General features: G+C 40.0%; 1 protein-coding gene across 1 annotated transcript in view; it reads left to right on the forward strand.

The window, feature by feature from the left end:
- The first annotated feature begins 1042 nt into the window (after window positions 1–1042).
- The window catches only part of jupb (junction plakoglobin b), a 96768-nt gene continuing 83546 nt past the window's right edge, over window positions 1043–14264 (forward strand). The window contains exon 1 of the mRNA XM_072675744.1: window positions 1043–1149. The gene's annotated coding sequence lies outside the window, so the exon portion shown is untranslated. The remainder of the gene's footprint in view (window positions 1150–14264) is intronic.

A 14264-nucleotide genomic window follows, 5' to 3' on the forward strand; every position in this document is an offset into this window, starting at 1 on the left:
GCAGGTAGAGGGGACCTCAGCGGGCAATCTTCCAGTAGGTCGGGCTGGGTGGCTCAGAACGTAGGCTGCATCTTGTGGCTGTATGCAAAGGGGTCTGCCATCACCTTTCGCCTGAGAAATGACCATTTTCAGCCTAGTCTTTGAAACGCAGCTATTTTTACTTCTTAGTAGCCTATTGGTCTGTGCTTATTTTGTGCTTTTTTGTTTCTTCATGAAAATAATTAAATAATAATAATAAAATAATCTCTCTCTTTTTTTTTTAACAAACTCTCCTTTTTTATTTGCCACCATGTTCGCAATGCTGTTTTTTCCTTGTCCCCTATGTTGTATGTGCACAGAGATCTGTGGGTAGGTAAAAAGGATAGAGTACATCAGTTGCGTCCTCCAAATCGCTCTTGAATGATTAGTAGACCAAGGTTTCAGGCTCCGCCCTCTAGCTCACTTTGGCTGTGCCAGGCATGTAATAAAGGCTGCCTACTCAGACAGGCAGGAAAGGCACCTGGCTAATGTCTGAACTGAAGTTCAGGAATCTAGCTTTCTATTTCACTGTGAAAAAACACAGCTAAACGCTCATATCTGGCAAATCCGTCTACAGAGACCTTCATCACTACACTGCCTGCTAAAGCACTGACTTGTGAGACAGCGTGGGCAGCAAGGCATCATCAAGTCAGCTACTTCCAGTTTCAGACACAGCCTCTGACGGTGTGGCGGTGGATTGCATTTACCAATCCCCTTGTTGTTTCTGTGTTTAATTGCTGGAGGAGTGTCTAAATAAGCTGATGAAAGATTGTGCTGGACCACGCCTCCAGTTCACTTTGACTCTGCCTGGGAAACGGCGACGTTGGGCCACGCCCCCTTTCCTCTCCGCCTGTGACAGATCCGAAGACGCTTATTCGACTCTGCTCTTTAGCTTGCTTTGGAGGTATTTGGTGGAAGATTGCGTTAGACCACGCCCCCGGTCTTACTCTGGCTCTGATTGGTGTCGAATGCTGCCAGGCCACGCCTCCTGCCGCGCTGCCTCCAGTGTGCAGAGGCAGAGCTGTTCTGCTGCTGCTCTTCATTTCTAAGCGCTGGAGGATCTGGAGGAGCAGCTGGAGGATATTACAGAAGTTTTAGCCTCCGAGATCTGCTGTACTGGCACTGTGAGAGGTAAGAGGCACGTGGGAGCGATGGTCTCAGACCGATGGGGGAGAAAATGTGTCAGTGGTTGTGTCTCAGGTTGATATTTCGCTGGGAACAGTACCGTTCATGCGAATTGTCCGGTCCACCTTAAATGCTGCGGTAGTTGCATTCTGTCGCCCTGGGCACCAACATGCAGCCGCTTGCACCATTTAAGGTGGACCGGATCGTTCGAACGAGAGACTGGCGAATGAGAAGCCAAGTTCAGCCTCGTGTTTTCTGATGCCATTCCCAGCTTTTGCATGCCTCGGTTCTTGGTTCTAGATGTAATTTGGGTTCGTGTAGCTCGATGAGCTAGCATTACTGTAGGTCATCAGTGGGAAAAGCCCTGTCAACAGAGGAAACCCATCCAGGGTCTCGTATTGGGGGGCTAAAAGTGGGAGAGATGGCGTTTTGGGTACGGATATGCTGCAGGGGAAACACATGGAGAAAATCAGGACATGCTTCGAAAACACACACACACACACACGCTCGCACACACTTATATAACTGCATGCAAAAAACGACGCATTTCTGTCACTTGCGTGTCTTCGTCTTCTGAACTGTATGACTGTCCAAGTGGAGGAGGGCACCCTGAACACGGTGGTGCTGAGGGAGATCAGTGTGTAAACGTCCAAAATCAAGCGCTGTGTGCAATAGGTGCTTGGATATGCATCAGCACCATATGTGTAAGAACTGGGCTGATGCTGTCTAAAAAGGTTTGCATGGTCTATGATAAAAGTAGCTCAGTTTATTACAACAGCCGTTCTCCACCATTCCTCGTGGAAACCGCCCATCAGTCAAGTTCAGAAGCCCAATAGGTGTGTACTATATTCTCATGATGGTGTATGTCCCTGTATCTCACAGATATTGTAGGATTGTACATCTAAATGACCCTGACTGTACCCTGAAATGAACCTACATGACATTCTGTTACATAGAAACACCATAGTGTTAGAATTGCAGCATTTCTTATGATGATACTGTACTAAAGATAAATGAGCCAGTGCTTTCTGTTGATTTAGAAATGGGAATTGGGCGTCTCATAAGGTTTGCATGCTTATCCATCAATCGTAGAATCCTCCCACCAATCAAATGAAAACACCCAATAGGCGTCCCATGCAGAATATATATAGACAGGAGTAGTGGTGTGTGTATATATATATATATATATATATATATATATATATATATATATATATATATATATATATATGTATGTATGTATGTATGTATATATATATGTATGTATGTGTGTATATGCGTGTGGATTGCTTATTCATCCTGACCCTACATGACTATGGATATATGAATTACTATATTTTGACTTAATTGACAGTAAATGTCTGGATGCCTGTGGTTTGAGATGAGACTAATAATGGTCTGCTATTCTTTGGTAGGAGCTGGCAATGGGTTTGAATTGGCTGGCGCTGCTGTATGGTATAAGCTGAAAGCTTCAGACCGAAGTTTGGATGAGAATTTGTCATGGCCTTTGTAAATGTGAACCATGCCCCCTCCAGGGATACTCAGGTTTAGCACAGCGCCATATTGAGCAATTAGAGACCATTAAAAAGAGCACTGTTCATTTGGGTGTATTGGCCCTGGAGGCATGCACAGGCATGGAAGTGAAGCCTGAACTTGATGAATATAGTGAGTTTGAGACCTGTCCCGACCAGTCAGTTTGCAGCGAGGAACCCTCAGGGCCTTCTACGCGCTCGGAAAAAGCCTAATGATTTCTAGGAATAATTGTAATTTTAGTTCAATTTTATTCAGTGGAATGATGCCTGTATTTGAACTCTGCAGTTTTATGGTACTTTTTTTATTCCGCGATTTAGTTTTTTAATCGTAACAAAAAACGGCTGCATTTGTAGAAACATTAGATATTAGATACGGCTGGTGGAGCTGAAGAAATAACAGGCCAGATTAGCCACCAACACGATTGAGAGTTGATATCCAGATAATCACACTTAGATTTTTCCAGTCTGTGTAGGTTCTAGATATGTTACTGTCTGTGAATTTGGTGCTAGTGTAAGCCCGTTTTCATCAGTTGTTAGGAATGGAGAACAGCAGGGACAGCTCCATGCCAGAACAGTTGATTGAAAGGACATTGTTTCACTCCAAGAAGCGGTATAAAACATGTTAATGTCTGTGACAAGCTTCAGATCAAGATTTTGAATGCTTGTGTTTTAGCATGATTTGACAGGTGGGTACAGTTACTCCTGTTGTTTGTTTATTTATTTATTTATTTATTTATTACATTTGTATAATAGCCACGCCATTTCAAGTACAAATTATATTTCAGCATTTTTGGAATAATGTATTTATTCCAAAAAAAAAAAAAAAAAAAAAAAAAAAAAAAAAAATATATATATATATATATATATTTACATATGTTTAATGTTTATGTGATAATGTTTACATATCCCAGTTGTACGTTTATCTCTATTTTTGTCTTTATATATATATATATATATATATATATATATATATATATATATATATATATATATACATACTTTTTTGCATAATCTGAAAATGTTACTTTTTGCATTGTGCTACAGTTTCAGTATGAACTGACCAATAGAAACACTTCAAAATTACTTGGACAGAAAGTCTTGTTACATTAACGTCCATTTTCTCTTGGCTGAGGCAAGGAAGGGAAACTCAAGAACTTTTTGAGCTAAAAGGACCCGAAGCCAGACCCCTCCTTGCCAAGCAGAGGTTGAGCTTAATCTGGACCATTAGGGGGAGCAGGGGTGGTGGCAGGGTGTGAAGTTGTACGTAGTAATGGAGAGAAGGAGTTTGGGTGTGGTCCTTCTCCCAAACTTCTAGTCATTACATAACTACATATAAAGTACATGTAGATTTTTTCTCCTCCTGGAGAAATGGGATTTGAAAAACATTGTTCCGCACCACATTTCTGAACAGCTGCAGCAAAGGAAAGCTGGTGAAGGCTCTGTGCAAATAGCTGATCTAGCGCTCTGATAATAGCGCTAGTGTTTCTGCGGGGTGATGATGTTCTAGACTATGTAATGTTTGCATGAATGTTTCTCAGCACACCTTTTCATAGAAGTTCAGTTTCAGCTGTAGACGAAGCAGGGATGCCTGGACTTCGAGGTGAGTGTTCAGCATTTACGCGTCCAGACAAATCAGCTTCCAATTTATTTTATTGCTATTGGGAAAATGAACTCTTGGCGGACATCCCAGTGCCACTGTCAGTGATATGACAGTGATGTCCCATGAGGTGAGATGTTCCACTGCTGCTGCAGCACAGATTATCCAGTATACTGGTATCTGTCTACTGTCCACTACACTACACAAAATATTATTATGTCATGATATTAATAATGTCCTCTGTGTATCAAAGATTGGAGTAAAGTAAATAATATTGGGCAAATATCACCAGCCTCTGTTAGATATGATAAATTCTTTACAGGACATTGCATGTCCAGCGATGTGACTACTGCACATGCACACATTCCAGTGACGATGCTGAAACGAAATACTGTGCAGCCCTACTATATATCCAAAGAATCCGTGGACACCCTTTCTTAATGAGTGGGGTCAAGCTACTTTTAGGTGACTGTTGCAGGCATTCACACACAGCCTCTAAAATTTCATTAAAAAACACTGACCAATGAACTGGATGTTTTGGAGCAGCCCTGATCACATGACCCTAAGGGCACCATACCTTTAGCATGTTCAGGATTGAGTGGTATAGATCCCTCCAGCACTGGGCTGCGGAGTAATGGAGCTCCATCCAGTTTCTTTAGAATGAGTTGATGTGGCAGAACTAATGATCCTCAATGATGCTCTCTTAAGGCTGAATGCAATCAAATCCTTGTCACAGCAATGTTCCATGATCTAGTATAAAGCCTTCCCCGAAGGATAGTGGATGTTACTGCAGCCAAGAAAGGAAAGCTCCCTATTAAAACCAGAAAAAGGAGCAGCTGTCCACATACTTTTGGAGATACAGTGTAAATGGTGCATTGGTAAAGTGATGTGTTCGTGCTGTGTGTATGTGGGTGACCCGTATGCGGAACATAAACGCAGGCTGGAGGAGAAACTGTTGCCATGGAGGCTGAAAAAACGGGGGAATTTGATTGATACCCAACATCTAAGTCAGCAGATATTACAGAGTGGATACGCCCCCTCCCCCCCCCTGAGAACAGGCAGCGTTTAGCTATCTATAACTCTCTCTCAGTGCAGGCTGTGGGGCTTTATGCTGTTGTGCTGTTTGGCTGTGGGGGGTATGAGGTTTAGGTGTGTCCTTCGTTATTTTGCATGTGTCAGATCAAAGCTGACTGTACTGGCACTGTAGAAATGTTTGATTCGACATAAGAAATTGACTTTTCCACTAATCTGATTTGTTGATCTTGTTGAACAGCACAGTTTGGGTTTTTGTGTTGATTTCATCTTTCTCAGTTGGTTTCACACTGCAGTGGCTGAAATGCAGTATAATGCAACGTAATGCACCATGTTTTGTGATTGGCCAGAGAAGTAGATAAAAGCACTTTGATACTTTGATACTTGATATTTTATTTATATATATACAAATAATAATAATGTTTTTTAACATTTAAATGTGTTTTCATTAAATAATTTTTATTTTACTTTTACTTTTATTTAACTTCGTGTTCATTTTTTAATTTTTAAATTTTTATTTATTTTTTACCAGTATGTCATACTATACACCTAAAACAAGGTTGTTTAGTGGTTCTTTTTTGGTTCTATATAGAACCATGACAACTCCAAAAAGAAACAGTTAATTAATAAATATTGTATAATAATGTTTAATATAGAAATAGCAGCAATGTGACTTGTTGAAGCACTGATGACATTTGAGAAGTTATTTTGCCTTAAAATAAAAACATGCTGTTTTAACTTTTATGATTGAAAACCTAATAATCTCTGCTTAGATTGGCTACTTTACGGCACCAGCGACGGCTCAAAGAGCCTCAAAGAGAATTTCTCAACCCTTTCATGACATGCATGTTCTGTACTTAGTAGAGACCTTTTTACTGTTATGACCTGCTTCAAACATGATGTGTAGCCAGACACCAGCTTCTGGCAGCTTTTCTGAGGGTTCAAGTCAGGAGACTGTGATGACCACTTTACAATCTTCCAGGACTTCAAGCCAGCGTGGACTTTTGCTCAGCATCACTGTTCTGTTGGAAGGTCCAATGAGGCCCAAGCTTCAGTTTTCTCGCTGAGGGCGTGGCGTTTTCTCTGAGAATTTCGTGATACGTGACTGAATCAATCTTGCCCCTCCACACCCTGCAGGTTTTAAGTGCCAGAGGAAGCAAATGAGCCCCAGAGCATCACCGAGCCACAGTCATTCTTTCTCCTTGAGACATACCCCTGATCCAAACCTCCCGGAAGTTTCAGTTATGTTTAATCTCTCCATAGAACAAAATCCCAAAACTTCTGTGGGAAACTTCTATTTATCCTTATGTTTGATTTGAGCAGATTAGAGCTGACTGGTCTTTTGCTTTTTTGGTTACCCAAAATCTTGCTGCAGGTCTTTTGACCACCTGCCTCCTTAGGAATCTGGTGGTCGCAGGTGATAGCTTCCTTTTTGAACTAAGAACCTTCAGTGCCTTTGCTCTCTTTTTGTATAACTTTCCTTGGCAATGATCTCTTCTTTGAAACTCTTCAGTCAGCCATATTTCTAACATGCAACCATCAAATCAATCAAATGTCAGTCAACAAACCTGAGCCAGTCCAGGTATTTTATGATTTGTTTTTAATCTCAGGCGCACCTGATGCAACTGATGAAGCTCTTGATATGACACCTGATTGGCAAATGTGTGCTGATATGATGGGTTCTATTCAGGAGCTACTTAACTTGTCTAATTAGTTTATTGTAAACAGCTTGTTGCTAGTAAGCAATAATTTTGTTAAAATAATTGTAATAATTGTGACTGTACCACCAAAAAGGGTTCCTTCATAATGAATTAAAGAACTCTTTTCAGTACTATGTAAAACCCTTTTTTTGCTTGGACTGTAGAATCCAGATCTTTCCAGTACATTTGTGTGTGTGTGTGTGTGTGTGTGTGTGTATACTGTAGATAACTGTTGCACAAAATTAGACACTTAACATCCACATGTTTTACCGTAATTTTTTGTTATATATGTTTTTTGTGATCAGTTGGATGAAGTACGTGTCAGTTTGAGATCAGATCACTCAACCTAAACAGGTAGGTAATCTGCACTGAGATAGTCACGCTCGGAAGATAAATTCTTTTATTTTGCGGAGTAAAGCACACGTTGTCACCCGTAGCAATTTAAACCAATGGTCACTTGGAATCAGGCCATGATTGGTGATTGTTGCTAAACCACAGACTCCTTGTTTCGAGTGCTTTCGTCTGGCAAAACTGATCGAACTAAAGAAAGGAATGGTTGAGACCCAACAAAGTGTGAAAAAAGTGTGAAATCACCCTTCAATTCCTGATCTTCTATAGCCACAAAACAGCAACACTGATATTGTTAGGGTTTAGTACAGTGCTGTGTGACTGCAGAAAGAGCAACGATAAAGAATAATGCACCAGAAGCCCCAGAACAGGTATGAGATTTTTTTCCCCCCAAAACAATAGGAGCAAGCCTTTATTAAGGAATAATTCTGTTATTTTGGTTTGTTGTAGGGTGTCATTTGTTACCATGCCTTAAGTGGTTCAGGCTTTATAGTGAATAAATAGTGAGTACAATTAGATGTAGACAGTATTTCGTTGCCATGATAATGCATTTTGTTATTGTGATGAACAACATGGTTTGACAGGTTTCATTACAGAGAATTAGTTCTGTTGATGTATTACAGCAGATTCTGATCCATGTGAATTTTTTTTTTTTTTTGTGGCACTGCTAGTGCATTTAAATTGTGGTTGGTGTGGCCCAACAGATAACGCTACTACTTGCCAGTGAGCTACCACACCCTGTGGAAGACTGGGGTTTGATTCCTGGTCTGCTGCGCTACACCAATAAGAGTCCTTTGGCAAGACTCCTAATACAGCATTGGCCCACCTCTGTAATAAGAGTAACCTTGTAGGTCGCTCTGCAGATAGCATATTAGACTGTAAGCCTTTTGCTTATAAACTGACATGGTTGGGCTTTGGAGGCAGGGCTGGAGCACAGTGGAGAGGGAGGGGAGGAGTCATGAAGTAGCACACGTTCGAATTTTCAAGCTCCATCAAAGTTCATCCTCTTCTCAATCCTACCTACTGCAGCTTTAATGTCCATATCATATCCATATCATACATGCATCTTCATTCATGTCCATTTTCATTTTTTCTCATGATTTGTAGCCTGAATGGACAAATGTTGCAAGACATTCTTGATAAAAATCTGCTGCCGTCTACCAGGATGACGAAGATGAAATGAGGGTGGACAGTTCAGCAAGACCGTGATCTCAAACACACAGCCAAGGAAACTCTCAATTGGGATGGTCAGCCAATCACCTGACTTGAATCCAATCAATTAAAGCTCAGAGTTCATAGAAGGAGCTGTCAGGACCTCGTTGTCACGCTCTTACTCATGGCAATCCTCTTGTCCCCTCGTTAACCTCATGCACAACACCTGGGACTGTGGCTACAAAAGCTCTGTGCAGTCATGAACTCTCTGCCGTGAATTCACTGGGTCACATCTTTCTGGGTCCAAAGTTTTCCATAGCCAGCTCAAGAAATATCCTTCAGTGTCACGTCGCTTGTGCTCTGTTTGGTCTTGGGTTAACCTGCTTGTGTTGTTTCTGTCTGGTGTTTTGTTGTTCGCACCTTGTCCTTCTTTCCCTGTCTATCCTAGTCTTGTTTTTGCCCTTGTTCCTCTGCCTCGTTTGTTTTGTGGTTAATCGCTGTTTGGAGTTTTGTATTACCCTGTCTCTGTCAGGTCCCTGTCTTTTCAATGGACAAAAAGGTAAATAAATAAAAAAAGTAAGATTGGAAAACGACGTTTTGTCAAAAGACGGATGAATGCACCGGGTAGACATTTCATACTGAGCTCTGAGCTGCTTTCTAGCTGCAAGTTAATTTGCAGTGACGGTGTCTGATTTTGTAGCGGCTGTTGTTCATGTTTCCGCATTTGCAGACCCTGAACAGATGAGACACCAGTCCAAATCTAGTAAAATAAACACATGCACTTGTTTTTCAACTCTCTCATGACTTCTTATATATTCTCAAATTCCTCCAAACGGATAATCCTCAAATAGTAAACCAACATTCAACCAGGGCAGGTCAACATCTGTGTTTCTACAGCATTCATTCTTGATGAAGGAGTGTGTGTGAGAGAGTGTAATAACACACTGTGATGTTTCAGTTCCTGGTTGTTCTGTGTCAGATGGAGGTATACACTCACTCTATGCTTATATAACTCTCCTCCATACACACACACACACACACACTGTCAGTTCACCTCACACAAAGTTCTTCAGCTTGGGGCTCCTCGAACACTCTACCAAACTCTACTGCAACACAACACATGCCAACATACACAACGCCATGCAGGCGTCAGGATCGATAGGGTACACGTACGGAAAATCGCTTTATTGGGAGAGTCATGTGCAGCCATGGTCACAATGTGTCAAAAATCGCTGTGAGCACGGCTGGACATGAGCACGGCTGGACCGGAGACAGAATAGTGTGCTCTATAGTAAATAGGGCATCCTTTTAGACAAACACAGTCATAAGACATAGTCTCGGATCAAATAGGGCATACAATGCCCCTAAAAACTATTTACCCCTTTTTAAAAATGGAATCATGGTCAATTTAGGTTGGCTTTTTTGACAAGAATTTACAAAAAAAGCATCTTTAATGTCAAAGTGAGAACAGATTTCTACAAAGTAATGTCAATTAAAATAGAATATAAAATAAGTAATCTTGGTGTCCTCATTAGTTCCCTCCCTCATTAGTTTTCTTATTGTACGGATACTCTATGTGTAAGCATGGCCTGTTCTTGTGCTATATTCCTATATATTTTTTGTCTTTATGGGTTAGGGTTATGTTTTTGTAGCCAGGAATATTCATACTACAATCGCTGGGGACACCTTCACTGCACCCAGGTGATCTCCGCTTCACTATTTGTGAGACTACTAGCACCAATTTTCTGAACCTCTTTTACATTGGATATCTGTTTTCACTTTGACATAAGAGTTTTTTTTAGTAAATTCTTGTTAAATAAGCCAAATTATATTGACCATGATGCAATTTATAAAAGCAACAAAATGGAAAAACAGCAAATATAGTAGTTACAGACCAACTGGTGCACTGCATAGGAATGAGGCCTAGTTTCAGACCAGTGTGCTATATTGTGAATAGTGTGCTATTTGGTTCTAACCATATATAAACTATCTAGCCATATAACCATATACCACTATATAGACACCCTTAAACAGCCTATGGACCACTGGCGGGCCTAAAGTGTTATTACAAACTTCTACCACCAAAGAGTAGCCACCAAAGAGTAGCCACCTTAGTGTCTATTAAGCCAAATCAAATTGTGCACTACGTAGTGACCAGTGATCAGTATCAGACTAAATGGTGCACTTTATAGAGAATATGGCTTAGTTTCAGACTCCATAGTGCTCTATATAGTAAATGGGGCATAGTGTTAGACCAAATAGTACCTTGGCTGGTGAACAAGGCTAGGTTTCATCCCAAATAGTGCACTTTTATAGTGGTTAGAGCTAAAAATCAATCCAAATAGTGCACTATATAGATTACAGGGCTCAGTTTCAGGCCAAAGAGTGCAACTATATACTGATCAGGGATTAAGTTCAGACCAAATAGTGCACTATGCTGTGAATAGGACATAGTCTCAGACAAAATAATGCGCTCTGTAGTTGAACAGGGTTTAGTTTTAGACGTATAGTTCCTTGTCCTTTGAATAGTTCCTTGTCCGTGTGTGTTTTTGTGGTCTGATTATAATATTTACGTATGGGACGGATTAGCAAAGCTTCGTATCCGTACAGGTTTACAGGCCTTTGGCTAAATCCTGCTTAAGATGCTGCTTACACACCTGCATGGCTTATCACTCACTCCAGATGGAGAAGACAGTCATGTTTGGGCCTAAAGGCAGAAAATGCTAAATTATTCTTCTTCGAAAACTCTCACTCTTACTGTGGAAAGCCGGGTGCAGTCCTCACCTCTGCTGCTTTGGTTCTACTGTTCTAAATGAGGCTGTTGTGGGAGAAACATGGGCGAGGAAAAGCTTTAGGAGGCTCCTATGGCAGGGTCTTTGTGTGTGTGTGTGCATGAGTGTGTATGTGAACTAGGAATATAAATGTTTGTCACAATAATGCGATTACCATTGGTTTGGAAATGCATTGAGAAATCTTATGTTTTTGAATCTATTTAGATTGGTAAAGGATTATACATCCAGCAGGAATCCCTTTCTGAACTTGATTCTGTAGACAATCATTTTAATACACTATTGCATTTTCAAAGTAATTTCACTATGATGTAGAATTAGAATTTGATCTAATTATGATTCATTAGAGCTTTGTGTTATTTCAGGTTTCTCTACAATTTTATGGAATTAATTGTTTCCATTTTCTTAAATTCTGGTTACATTAATTTTTGGTACAGCTTGTATTCCTTTCAATTTGATTCCAATAGAAAAAAGATTCAGTGATTCATCATGAATCTCAATTTTCACGGTGATTCAGGTTCAGAATCAGATTCTTTAATGTTCACACACAACAAGCTGGATTCATTTATTCAGTGCATTCAGTATTCAGTACAGTGTGAAAGGTAAATTCAAATTTGTTTAGATCATAAGCATAGAGTTATGCCTAAAAAGGCAAGTGAGCTTTACATTCTCAACACATTTACACTAAAATACTACATTTCATTACAACAGATTGAATATATCTGTTTTCACATTTCAACAGTTGATTATTTAAACACATACTTTTTTAATATTACATGCTTAAAAAAATAAAGGTGCTACAAAAGGTTCATTGATGTAAAGTACTGTTTGTAAAAGAGATCTGTCAAGATCTCACTTTACTTCACTTGCACTTAGGGGTTCTTTACTTCAGTCTTTTTCAAACATGATTCTTTAGGGAACTGGTCGTGGTTCTTCTATGGCATTGTTCAAAGAACCCTTTGGACCTGTTTACACCTGGCATTAACATTCATGTTGTATTTAGATAGTATCTGGATATACTTTATTAATAAGAGTGTTAATGTTTTTTTTGCCTGACAATTTGAGAGATCTTAACATGAGCCGATCCCCAAAACGCACGTTAATGCCATGTGTAAACAGGGTCTTTTTTTTTAAACGTTTATATTTTTAAGAGTGTAATTGATTTGTAGCTGTTCCATAATCAACGCAGCGGAATCACGGCCTTCACGCTAAAGCCTTATGATTTTTTATTACAGCTGTAAACACAGCAGAGTGGAGGCTGTTTTCAGGCTTAGTTGTTTGGAGCTGAATGTTTTTATTTTGTTGTTGTATTTGAACATGTGTTGTACACTGATGTTTGTGGTCAGCAACCAGACCACTGCAAACAAGTTAGATAACACACACACACACACACACACACACACACATTTCAGCATGCGCAAGCAGTGTTTTTGTCATTTATTTGCAAAATATGTGAACAGCATAAGACAAAATATGGTAAATATGATAAATATGGGACATATTATTATGGCATATACTTACATTTATAATGCATGAAGGACATATTGTTGTACAGATACTTACTTATACAGTGACCTGCAGGAGAACTCCTGGCCAAAATATGTTTTACCATGAAGAAACCTGTTTTCCAAAAGGCATACAGTTAAAGATGATGTATTTATTTATTTTAAATGAGATTACACCTTGCATGCACTGCTCTTCTGAAGCCTACCCACAGATTTTCAGTGATGTTTAGGTTTAAGGCAAAAGCTTCAGCATGTGCCTCTTGAGGTAGTCCATTGGGGATTTTCTGGTGTTTAGGATCACTGTCCCGCCATCCTCTTTTTATTTACAGTTATTTTTTCATACTGAGTGCTGTTTGCTTCTGGAATTTGCTGGTATTTATGAAGCCATTCTTTCCTTTACCCGTGAATGACATACACACCACCACTAATAAACACACAATGCATTCCTCTACTCGTGAAATGTTCCCTGTCCTTCTGGCTGCAACAAAAGCCCAACAAATGATTGATCCACCCTGTTGCTGACTGTTCATCACAATGTAAAGAACAGATTCACAAAAACAGCAACAGCGTGGCAAATATGTGAGAAAAAGATGATGGAATGTGTGTGTGTGTGTGTGTGTGTGTGTGTGTGTGTGTGTGTGTGTGTGTGTATGTGTATGTGTATATATATATATATATATATATATATATATGAACCTATGTCCTGACATCCCTGCTGCTGTCAGAGTGTGTTACTTATACACTTTCAAGCTGTCCCACGCTGCGATGAGCCTCTGATGGCTGACCCAGTTTGAGTACGTATGAGAACACAGCCACACTTGTGAACACTCATCACACACACTGACTGCCCAACATGTCTCCAACACACACCGCTGTCACAAACACCCCACTTCATTACATATGGGATGTTTTCTGGATGTTTTCACATCAAAACACATGTAGAGCCATTTTCCATTTCACATCTCAGAGCTGTCCTACTGCTTCTTTGCCTGCCTTTCCTCTGACTCTGTAACTAACAGCTAATCTCGGATAAATATCTGCGTCAAGATATGTTGGTGTCTAAAATGTTCTTTTTGAAGCTTTTTAGCATTGGAGCTACAAGCCTAATTAAGTTATTGAGGAGTATACCCCACCAACTAGCACTATAGCTATGAGGCTAATGTAGCTAACACATAACACATTCATCACAATCAGCACTCTAGCCACAAAGCCAGCCAATCAGCACTCAGTAGATTGAAAAATACAGCTCGTTGAAACCAGTTTGAAGTAGAAAAACTATACTGGACAGTTTTAAGTGATGCTTTTGTGTGATTTTATGTTATGTTTGTAAACTAAAGATAAATCCTTCTGGAAAGACCAGAAACATCTTAACATGTTTCGGCGTTGAACTTCATTCGCCCCGATAGAAGTACTTAAGTACCCGATATAAGTACCTCAATAAGTACTTACACAGGAGCGCCCTCTAG

This window comes from Salminus brasiliensis, chromosome 3 (assembly GCF_030463535.1).
Source record: "Salminus brasiliensis chromosome 3, fSalBra1.hap2, whole genome shotgun sequence".
NCBI lineage: Eukaryota > Metazoa > Chordata > Actinopteri > Characiformes > Bryconidae > Salminus > Salminus brasiliensis.